Raw genomic sequence first — 12,479 nt, 5'->3', positions numbered from 1 at the left:
CTCTCTCGTGCGCACGCGCGCGCACTCTCTCTCTCTCTCTCACACACACACACATCTAATTGTATTCCAAATGTATAAAAGAACGGCACTGAAGAAGTAGGCAGAAAGGGTACTAACTAATCTGAGTAACACTGGACATGAGTCAAGTCTGTAAGACTAAAAATAAAAGGAACAGTACGTAAGAACTTTGTTCTAGTTGATAAAGTTGTTTCCATGGGACTATGGATTAACAATTCTGAAACTACTATACATGTATACAGGAACTGAAATATTTAGCTAAGGAGTAGTAGGTGATGGGAGCCAGATTTCTCACCATTGCAGTGGGAGGTAATAAACAAGCAAGAGGAGGCACATAGAATGATCCATGTCGTGATGGGTTAGAGTCAGAGATATCAGTATAAACTCATGTTCAGCTTAACATTGATACAGATGGAGATACACAGAATCAGATACATACAGATATATAGTTTATAGGTATGTGTTCATACATAGGTTAGTATGAACACATTTGCTTTGTCAACTGAGAGGGTTTATAATACCCCACAGTGGCAATAAGCCAAGTCCAGCTCTTGGGTTTGAATGCCATTCTCTAATTAAAGGAACTAGGCTCCTAGGATTTTAGAATCATGGCAGGATATATACAAGATATATAAGTATCTTACAGGGTCAGAGAGTAAGAAAATACTAAAAAAAAAAAAATAAAAAACCCACAATGATGGGGGTATTTCAAAGACACAAAGGTGCCAAAGAGAAAAGGCTCCCGACAGTCAAAACTAGGACACTTTGAGAACAAAATAAATAAAGTGGTATTAAATTCAAATGCAAAGTGTAAATTAAATAACCATGAATCACTGACATAAATTATTGAATAAATGGGAAGAACAGACAAATTCCCTGTGTAAAAAGATTCCATATAAGTTATATAGACACTCTGCCCTCAAACAGGAGGGGCATAACTCTCCACTCCTTAACTATGGGCTGTATAGTGTGGTTTCTTTCCAAAGTGTAAAGTATGGAAAGGGGAAGAGAACAATATTATTGTGAGGAAACCCGATAAATACTACTTCATCCAGGTGACCATGGGTAACATCAAGAGTAAAATGTCACATTCACAGAATGTGAATTGTGACATGACAAGAAGTATATACTTAGCAAACTTCAATATGTACATGGTTTAATAAAAAAAAGAATGCACCGAAGTCTGTCCTAGTTTTAAAGCGGCATCCTTTACTGGACAAGATTTTTTAAAATTCATATGGCAGAAACAATCCACATACCTTCGCTTTATACTCTGCTATTCATGCTCCTTGGTGACAACAAAATGTTCCATTTTTAAAGTTCTACTAAATAGAGCAACTCTCATTACAGATACTCTTTAAAAAGGTGACATTCTATAGGCAATTTAAGTATTTACAGTAAATATGAAGAAATACAGTTATGTTATTTAATCATCTCACACTACAGATTTGGGAATATCTTCCACTAACATCTAAGAAACAAATTCTTTCTTACTATGTTATACAGTTGACCCATCTCAGAACCAAATTTATATCACATGCTCAGAAATGCTCAAAAAAATTATTTGTCATGTTTAGCAATGCTTAAACTAACACAAAAACCTTGATATTGGGATTAACCTGCTGCAGAAATCTCTGTTTGCAATTTGTTTAATTTTTTAAATCTGCACAATTACCTCAACATCTATCAAAACATGTCAATTTGTCAGGATGTATTCTCATCAGACTAGCTTTTTCTATAATAGGTATAAAAATCAAATTCATAAGGCACTATTTCCACTCATATCCCATACCTTTCTTGAATAAAAAAATATTTTAAGGAGGTTTGTTTATAATAGTTACCCAGGACACAGGTGTACAGAACTAAAATTTTTAAAAACAACATATCTTGAAATGGTTATCATAAACTGTTTCCTTTTCAAAGTCACATTGAGAGTTGATGGAAATATCTATTTAATTTTAGGCCACAAATTTTTCTCCATATGTAGTAAGCTGAACTCTGTAGAAGAAAATTAAATTTGGAAAAATTATAAGTTGATATTGGTATAACTCATAAATTCTCAGGAAATTGCACTCACTGAGAATGGAAAAAGCAGGATCCACAATGAACCTCAAGTATTAATACTGAATATCAAATATAAATGTCTCTTATAATGTGGCAGCTCAATATGGTGAATTTCACAGCTCTAGGTTTTTAGAATTAGGAAAAGAATTCAATCTACATTATCTCAAAATTTAGCTTTATAAAATTTTCCAATGGTCCAGGGCCAACATGGCTCTGTGTCCCATTAGTCCATTCACTAGATAAGGCACAATCCAGGGTCAGGACCAAAGACAGCTACTATAAAGGCTGTCAAAGAATATAGTCCTCCAGGATAAAAATCAATGCAGAAATAAAACTTGGCAGAACAAATCTCCCTCCATGCTGAAAAAAAACAAATTCTTCTTTGAAATAATCAAAAATGAAGAAAAATGAATGGGGAAAATCTCAATGAAAACAACTAGGATATCAAAGTATCTATCCCAAAACTCCCGGCATATCCTAAAAGGTAACCAGTCTCCAGAACTATAACTAGCAGATATTGGTCAAATGAATCTCCCAAAGTACAGCAAATTAAAAAGCAAGTTTAATTAGCCAAAGGTAACCAAGATGAGTTACAAATGAAAATAAGGAGAGGTTACAAAGCAACAACCTTGACATCACAGATATAAATGTTAAGACAAATGTCGCATCAATCAGATAATGGTTCCTTATTCTATAATTATTCTCAAACACTGGGGCTGAAGATTCCAAGAGTGTACCTTTCTTTAGTCCACCATCTAAAATTAGTTGTAACAGACACAGTAGTTCAAAAAGAAGAGATATATCCATTTACTTCTATGGTTAACAACTACTAATCTGCCTTAAATTGCCCTGATTTTGTGTAAGTTACCTTTTAGAAGCTTCCCTTCCCTTCTTAGGTCACTATTACAAACTGTCTAACTAATCCAGAACTGAACAGGCTAAAATTTTTCTTTGAATTGTGATAATTTATGAGTATTCAAGGAGTTTATAAACATTATAATATATGAAGTTTTGTAGACTTAATTATCTACATTAAATATCATATTAAAAACTCAGTATTTCAAATTACAATTTCAGGAAAAGCCAAGAAATGACAAATGGTAAGAGTTTCCATTAAAATGGAGGCTTGAACATATGGGTTTAAGCCTATCACTCCCAAAACGCTTCCAAAATTATAAAAGCCAAGAAAAGGAAAACTCATAAAGACAGAGATCACAAGAGAGGAGAAAACAGCAAACAGGAGATGTCCAAAAATCTGGAAGCTAGAAAGCAGATAAATCTGTAAGTAGCAGCTAAATCACCAGACCAAAGAAATCTAAAACTTAAGCTTGCAAGGAGAGAAGTCACAAGAAGCAAGCACATTCAAGCCTCAGAGCAATGAATCCTAGTATATTTTACAGTAAGGTACGCAAGTCACCTAGTTCTACTCTTACATACAGAGTGTCCAGCAAGCAATTTTAGTGCTTATGATAACATCACTAGACCTTTGAAGTAAGTCCATAAAGTGAAAAGTCAGAGATGAAAACAAAGGAAACAGAGACAAGGTAGGAAGCAAAAAAAAAAAAATCAAAGTGATAATATAAGAACAATGAGGAAAAGGCGGACATGTTGGAAATTAAATTATTTCACATGGGAAAAAAATAGAAGGTTTAGAAGATAAACTTGATGAGACCTCGAAGAAAAAACGAGAAAAAAAAAAAAAAATCATTGAATGATAAATCGAAGAAGTCCAATAACCAAATAAAAGGGGTGCCAGAGAGAGAAAGAGACAATATACAAGAGCAGAGAGAAGAGATGAAAGAAAAGTACCATGAAAAAGCAAATATAAAATTACACAGCACTTAATGGTATTTCTAAAGTGAAGGGGCCAAAAGACACCCCACACAATGAATGAAAAAAAGATCTACAAGGCACATTATCATGAAAGCTTTAAATAACAGAGAAAAGCTAAGATCTAAAAATCTTCCATAAAACATTCAAAAGATCAGGTATCAGACTGTCATCTGTCTTCTGATGAGTCAGAAAACAGGACAAAGCCTTCAAAATTTTAAGGGAACATGGTTACTTCCAATCCAGAATTTTATACCCAGAATTTTATACTCAATCTCTCAAGGGTAAAGGTAGAATAAAGACAAGGTCAGATAAACAAGTTCTGGGGCGGGGGGGGGGGGGGGGGGACAAAACACAAAACAAACAAAATACCCTGCTAATGTCTGGAAGCTCCTGGGAGATAGGGGCCATCAGAATGAGGAAGTAAAACAAGAAACACGAGATAGAACAAAGGATCCACTACAGAACAGAACAAAAGGAAAGTCATAGGATGATGCTCAAGGGAGGTCTTAGGGTGCCTGCTGCTCAGGACTCCAGAAAGCAGTCAATACAGATTAGAGGAGGAGAGAGGACAGAGAAAGAATGAGTGGAAAAAAGTAGAAAACTAATAAATGATCTGTGTTTGAACATACACAGAGTCTACTGCTCCTACAGAGAGTGTAGGAATGTAACATTTGAGAAAAACCAATTCTTTTTAAGAATTTTCATTTTGACCAATAATTTTATCTCATATATAAATGTTCCTCATGAAAACTAATTTACTTTCAGGAAGTAAAGGAATGAGAATAAATTTTCTTTACTGTTTTTCTTCAAATATATTTTTTATAACCTTAAAGCAGGTTTCCAAAAATCTCTATCAATTCTTCCAAACATATTTGGCCACTTAAAGTATGTCTTAAAATACTTAAAAAGAAATTGTGAATATAAATATTGGTTCAAATGTGATTAGTGACATCATCTTGGTGGCCCTTTGAGTAGCAAAACAGCAGCAGCAACAACTACTACCAAAGGAACCAAAAATGAAGCAAACCAAATAGTAACAAAAACAAAATCTGGCCAAAATGTTATAATTAACAACAATATTGCTGGCATAAGTAGCAGCATTAATAAATATGAAAGTTAAACTTTACTGAGCAGACTATGTATAATACAGTTCTAAGTGCTTAGATATTTTTTAAAAATTATATTCCCACAGGAATTCTATGAAGTGTGGTCTATCATTAATTCCCTTTTTACAAGTGGTGAAAGTGAAGTGGCCAGGTTAGCAATTTGCCCAAAGACACAGAGTTCTATGGGAACACAATGAGGACTAAACTCAAGCAGTTTGTCCTGCTCTTGGATCAATTCTACCACTTAACCAACTAGGTATATGAGAGGCTTGGTACTAAATGAAGCTGCTGATTTTATAGTTCTGCTCACCACCTCGTTCAAAAGGCTCTCACCAGGTAGAGAGATATGAAGTTCCCTTAGTAAATCAGGGGCAGGGAGGAGGAGGAAGGTCTTGAGAAATGCTCATATGGAGGCTATATCATCACCTGTACAGGAGTGAATTTTTCAAAGCACCCCTCATTTCTCCCCACACTCATGCCAAGAATCACGGCTTCAATGAGTCATTTAAAGGGGATATGCCACCTTAAGACATTAAGAACCACAGCTTCAGAAGCTTTGAGTTCAAACCATAAATAAATCACCAGAAAGTCCCCATTTCTTTTCCAAAAACAGAACCCCTAAGACATAGTCCCAGGCCAATTAATAGGCAAAATCTTTTTCTCTGAGTCATTGCTAAACTAATAGGAAATCAAATAACTTTCTTTAGATGGAAGTGAAAATAAAGGGCCTGACATAAGCATACAATATATACATGCATATTACACACATGCATGCAACATCAAGAAGTATCCCACTTTTTTACTCAACATTTCACTTAATGTAACATTCTTCTACATCTGTTCAACTACTTGTCTTTTACTGAACACTGTGATCTGCATGGGAAAAGCCTAAACTCCAGTGACAAAGCGACTCTTGTAAACTCTTTATCAATCTTTTAATCTACTTTAAAAATAACTGCTTGTCAATGGTGCATTGGGTGCCTTATCTCATAAATTCAACTTATTAACACCATCCATTCTGCTTTTAAGTAATCATCCAACATACTACATGTGGAATGTTTGCCTTATTCTTTTACTTAAAAACAATAAGCACTAACTCTTTTACTGTATAAATATTTAAACATTCATTCAAGTGTCTGTATAATATTTCAATAAACCATACCAGCTAACTTAAAACTAGCCTTTTAAAAAATCATTGGCTAATTAGAGTTTAAGAACTGCATGGGAAGCTTGAAGAAAGGATATTCTTATTATGCTGTGGCTGAAAATTTAGGACATTGTGTAATAATAACCAGAGAAGTAAAAAATGTACCTATTAACCTGGGAGATTACCAGGCAGAGTGTTTAAGGTGATGCCTAGTTTCTTCCTGCTACTTACAACAAAATGCAAAAGAAGAGAGAAAAAGCTTAAGAAAGAATAATTAAACAAAAAAGGAATCAGGACTTACTGGTTTTGTAAATTCCTAGCCTCTCAGACAGCAAACAATGCTACAATTATGAAAAAGCTTCTACACAAACATCAAATCCAAAGCACATTCAGAAAATAGTGTTAAAAATCAAGCTGCAGAAGTGACTGGAAAATCCTTTGTTAAGACTTCAGAAAGAGTCAAGATGGGTTAATAGGGCTTTTAAGAAGCTTAAAAACATTGCCCCATAGCAATCTTAGCAGGAGCCTAAGGTAAAGAAGCAATTATTTAAACAAAATATGTGAGCATCATCTGTTCTAATGGAGTGAACCACAGTAAGATTTACAGGACACCCACAATGGGTTTTTGTTCTTGTTTTTTAGCCAAAACATCACCAGCATAGTCTCAGTAGAACAGAGACAGCACAAAATGAAAAGAGGACTTTAGGGGCACCTGGGTGGCTCAGTGGGTTAAACCTCTGCCTTCGGCTCAGGTCGTGGTCTCAGGGTCCTGGGATCGAGTCCCAAATCGGGCTCTCTGCTCAGCAGGGAGCCTGCTTCCCTGTCTCTGCCTGCTGCTCTGCCTACTTGTGATCTCTCTCTCTCTCTCTCTCCCTCTCTCTGTCAAATAAATAAATAAAATCTTAAGGAAAAAAAAAAGGACTTTGGACCCTCAGACTTCTACAGGTAGGAAGCAGGCTGAGAAAACGATTTAGTTCAAAATATAGAATAGCTTCCATGAAAAAGGAAGAATGACAGAGAATAGAATCAAGAACTCAAGAGGGCACAGCAAAAGGTTGGAGAGAAACAGGGCAGGAATAGAACTGAAATATTCAAGGAACTTCTAACACTTTCTTGGCTGGATTCTAAAACTGCCATGGAGTACTAATTAATGTGCCTCCTGTCCTCATTCTTTTTGAACAGAACTATCTATAGTGATAATCTTATGCCTGAGTCCCACCGTATACTAAGTATGTGGGGGCAGGTAACTAATCTTTAGCTTGTAAGTCTTCAAACTGAAATGAACTAGACTGAAGGATTCTCATCTCTTTCTGAATGTGATTTAGAAGATGAAATGACAGCTGGTGATGTAAAGGGATAAAACGTAAGAGTAAAGAAGAGACAGTGCCTAAGAGGAGGTGAGTATACCCACTCCGTCCATGTGCAAAGAATGTAAGCCATTTGCAACTACAGGACAGTTCCTGTTAGTTTAAGACATGCCCATAAATTCTTTGAAATTTTCCCTGAAAAGGTAGAGCCCACTTCTCTGCTTAAGTGTGAGGCAGACTATGTGACTTGTTTTTTGGTTTTTTTTTTGTTTTTTTTTTTTAATTTTTTCTTTTTTAATTTATTTGACAGACAGAAATCACAAGTAGGCAGAGAGGCAGGCAGAGAGAGAGGGGGAAGGCAGGCTCCCCACTGAGCAGAGAGCCCTATGCGGGGCCTGATCCCAGGACCCCGAGATCATGGCCTGAGCCGAAGGCAGAGGCTTAACCCACTGAGCCACCCAGATGCCCCTATGTGACTTGTTTTGATTGTTAGTTGAACTTCAGCTAACACAATATTATTTTTAGGTGTAAAGTGATTCATTTAGTACATTCACAATGTTGTAAACCAACACCTCGATCTAGTACCAAAATATTTTTAACACCCTAGAAGAAAAGAGTTCACTCATCAAGCAGTTACTCCCCATCTCCAGTCTCCTGCAAGCACCAACCTGATTTTTGTCACTGAAGATTTATCTATTTCAGATAATTCACATTACATGATATAACTTTTTATGTCTGGCTCCTTTCACTTCATGATATAAGGTTTATACATAGTATCATATATCACTATTTTATTTCTTTTTATGGCTGAATAATATTCCATTGTATGTATATGCCACAATTTATCTACTTTTGTCTATCGTGAATAGTGCTATGGACTGTTTTCAATTCTTCTGGGTATATACTTTTAAGTGAAATTGTTAGATCATATGGTAATTCTGTTGAACATTTTAAGGAACTACCAAACTATTTTCCATGAAAGCTGTACCATTTTATATTTCTATCAGCAGTGTATGAAGGCTCCAATTTCTCCATATCCTTATCAACACTTGTTATTTACTGGTTTTGTTTGTTTAATAATAGCACACCTAGTAGGTGTATAGTAATATCCCATTGTCGATTTGATTTGCATTTCCCTAATGACTAATGTTGCTGAGCTTCACTTCGTGTGCTTGTTGGCCCTTTGTATACCTTTGGAGAAATGGCTACTTAAATCTTTTCCTTATTTTTCAATTAGGTCTTTCTCTTGTTGAGTTGCCAGAGTTCTTTACATGTCTTGGATACTAGATCCTTACCAGACACATAATCTGTAAATATCTTCTTCCATTTCATAGGATATCTTTTCTTTTCTTGAAAATATCCTTTAACATATAGAGTTTTATATTATGATCAATTTTTCTTTTTGTTTTTTTTTCTTTTGTTACTCATGCTTTGGTCATCTAAGAATCCATTGCCAAATCCAAAGTCAAGAAAATTACTTCTGGTTTCCCCTAAGTGTTTTAACATCATATTTAGTTTGTTGATCCATCCAATCAGATCTTATATCAAAAGGCCTTTGTAGATGATGAGTGGTAGGGGTCCAAGTTCATTCTTTTATATGTGGCTATTCAGTTGTCCCAGTACCATCTGTTTTTTCACCAAAGAAACTCCATACCTTTGTTGAAAATCAACTGGCCATAGATGTATGGGTTTATTTCTGGACTCTCAATTCTATTCCATTGGTATATATATTTATCCTTATGCTGGTACCACATCTGATTACTACAGCCTTATGTTAAGTTTTTAAATTGGGAGGTGAATACATCAACTTTGTTCTTTTTCAATATTGTTTTAGCTGTTTGGGGTCCCCTTGATCCATCTGAATTTGAGCGTTGGCTTTTCTCGTTTTGCAAAAAAGATCAATGATATTTTGATAGGGATTGGATTAATCTGTGAATCCTTTGGAAAATATTGTTATCTTAACATTATTAAGTCTACAATCCCTTTATACAGGATATCCTTCTGCCGATGTCGTAAGTACTCTTTAATTTCTTTTGGCAATGTTTTGTACTTTTTCACTATACAAATCTTTCACCTTGCTTAAATTTATTCTGATGAAAACATAACTGATTTTTGTATGTTGATCTTATACCCTGAAACTGTGCTGAACTTGTTTATTAGCTCTAGTAAGTTTAGATGTTTTTGAAAGACACCATCCAGGAAGCTTCTCTAGCCCAGGGGCCCAAAACAAAGGCAAATCTCTGTGCTGGTCCCTCAGGGAATGACCAGGCAGGACAAAATACAAAGCCACAGTTTTCTGAGAACAAGGTTCTTACCGCTCCCCCCCACCACCCCTCTCTGCTGTTGTTCCCAAGGCTGCTGCCAAGCTAGAAAATGGGAGGTGGCAGGCATGTAAATCTGTGAAGGCATAGGTTCTTGGAGCTCCCCACTCCACCACTGTCCATGACCAGTAACTTCTTTTAACAAATCAAATGTGGCAGAAGGGACAGTGTGCAACCTCTGAGACTATGTCATAAAAAGCACTGAGATTTCCTCTTGGATCACTTACTCTAAGACAAGCCAGCTGCCATGCTGAGAGCACTCTCGAGTAGCCCTAGAGAGAGTCCCCCATGACAAGAAAAGGAAGCTGCGCACCAATAGCCCTATGGGTGAGCTATCTTAGAAGACAGTCATCCAAATAAGCCATTTCTGAAATAACTGATCTACAGATATCATGAAATAATAAATGTGTATTGTTAAGTTGTAATAAGTTGTAATGTGTATTGCTGCTAAGTTTTGGAGTGTGTGATATTTAAAGCTGAGACTCAAAAGATAAGAACCAAGTGACTCCAGTACTCAGGAAGAAAGGTTTCAAGCAATGGAGGGAAAGGTTTTTGGCCACATCAGAAAAAAAAAAAAAAAAAAAAAATTGAAAAAAGGCAGTCTCTTCAATAAGTGGTGCTGGGAAAACTGGACAGCTGCATATAGAAGAGTGGAACTGGGTGATTCCCTTACACCATACACAAAGATAAAACTCAAAATGGGTAAAAGACCTCAATGTGAGATAGGAATCCAACAAAATCCTAGAGGAAAACACAGGCAGTAACTGCTTCAAAATTGGCCACAGCAACTTCTTTCAAGACACATTTCCAAAGGCAAGGGAAACAAAAGCAAAAATGGGACTTCATCAAGATCAAAATTCGGCACAGCAAAGGAAACAGTCAACAAAACAAAGAGGCAACCCACGAATGGGAGAAGATATTTGCAAATGACACTGCAGATAAAGGGCTGATATCCAAGATCTATAAAGAACTTCTCAAACTCAACACTCTAAAAACAAATAACCCAGTCAAAAGATGGGCAGAAGACAGGAACAGACACTTCTCCAAAGAAGACATACAAATGGCTAACAGAAACATGAAAAAGTGCTCAACATCATTAGCCATCAGGGAAATACAAATCAAAACCATAATGAGATACCATCTTACACCAATTAGAATGGCAAAAATAAACAAAACAGAAAACAGCAAATGTTGGTGAGGATGTAGAGAAAGGGGAACCTTCTTACACTGTTGGTGGGAATGTAAGCTGGTACAGCTACTCTGGAAAACAGTATGGAGGTTCCTTAAGATGTTAAAAATAGAGCTACTCTACAACCCAGGAATTGTACTATAGGTATTTACTCCAAAGGTACAGATGCAGTGAAAAGAAGGGGCACATGTACCCCTATGTTCATAGCAGCAATGTCCACAACAACCAAACTGTGGAAGGAACCAAGATGCCTTTCAACAGATGAATGGATAAAGAAGATGTAGTATATATATACAATGGAATATTACTCAGCCATCGGAAAGGATGAATACCTACCATTTGCATCAACACGGATGGAACTGGAGGGGTTTATACTAAGTGAAGTAAGTCAAGCAGAGAAAGACAATTACCATATAGTTTCACTCATATGTGGAACATAAGCAATAGCACAGAGGACCACAGGGGAAGGGAGGGAAATCTGAAAGGGGAGAAATCAGAGAGAGAGATGAACCATGAGAGACTATGGATATGAACTCCAGGAAACAAAGTGAGGATTTCAGAGGAGAGGGGGTAACATGGTGATGGGTATTAAGAAGGACACGTGCTGTGATGTACACTGGGTGTATACACAATTAATGAGTCTTTGAACACTACATCAAAAACTAATTATGTACTATACTATACTATAATGATGTACTAACTGAACATAATAAAAAATAAATCAAAAGAAAAAATAAAATAAATAAAAATTAAAAATGTGAAAGAAGATCAGTCATGCTGGAGCTCAGCAGAGGAGAGGAAAATAGTGAAGAAAGAGATCACTGAAGCAGCAGAAAATCACTGAAGTGACTATAGCAAGGTATTAAGACTAGTAAAAACTGGTAAGCTCTGGAGTCATCAATGGTTCTTTATCCATCAAAAATGGAAACTGGTCTATAATTACGTAGGGAAGACAGAAAGAGTCAAACAATCAATTGCCACTGACAGCTAACTGAAGGCAGTTTACCAGCCCAGCACTCATATGAAGCTTGCATAAGGTAAAAGCAAGGCAGATGGGTACAACCACAGAAGGGCAAAAACTAGACATTTTTGTGAATATAAACTTATCAGAAATTATGTAACTCTGATAAGTCAACATTGCTTATTTCTGAAGCCCTGGTAAACATCTGATTGAAAAGTGAGCATAAAGCATTAATGAATGAACATGGGAGCTTACAAGTTTTTTATTTTTATTCTTGGCTCCTCAATAGCTTTGTGAAATTTGGTAAATCACTTCTCTCCTAACCTAATTCCACTCATCTGCAAAATGGGATAATAACATATATATGTGACCAATCTTTTTTTAAAAGATAAAATGAAATAATATATGATAAATAATATATATGGTATATGATAAATATATGATAATACATGATAATATATGATAAAAGTGCTTTTAAAACTACAAAAAAAATCTAGAAAAAAAAATCAACATTTACAAATGAGTAATCAATA

General features: G+C 35.8%; 1 protein-coding gene across 2 annotated transcripts in view; it reads right to left on the bottom strand.

Moving 5' to 3' along the window:
- The window catches only part of STK3 (serine/threonine kinase 3), a 231,922-nt gene that overhangs the window by 102,028 nt on the left and 117,415 nt on the right, over nucleotides 1-12,479 (bottom strand). The gene's annotated exons all lie outside the window — the stretch shown is intronic.

This window comes from Mustela nivalis (assembly GCF_964662115.1).
Source record: "Mustela nivalis genome assembly, chromosome: 2".
NCBI classification, from domain to species: Eukaryota; Metazoa; Chordata; class Mammalia; order Carnivora; family Mustelidae; genus Mustela; species Mustela nivalis.
The sequence above is the reverse complement of the archived record's forward strand: the minus strand, read 5'-3'. Positions and strand labels throughout refer to the sequence as shown.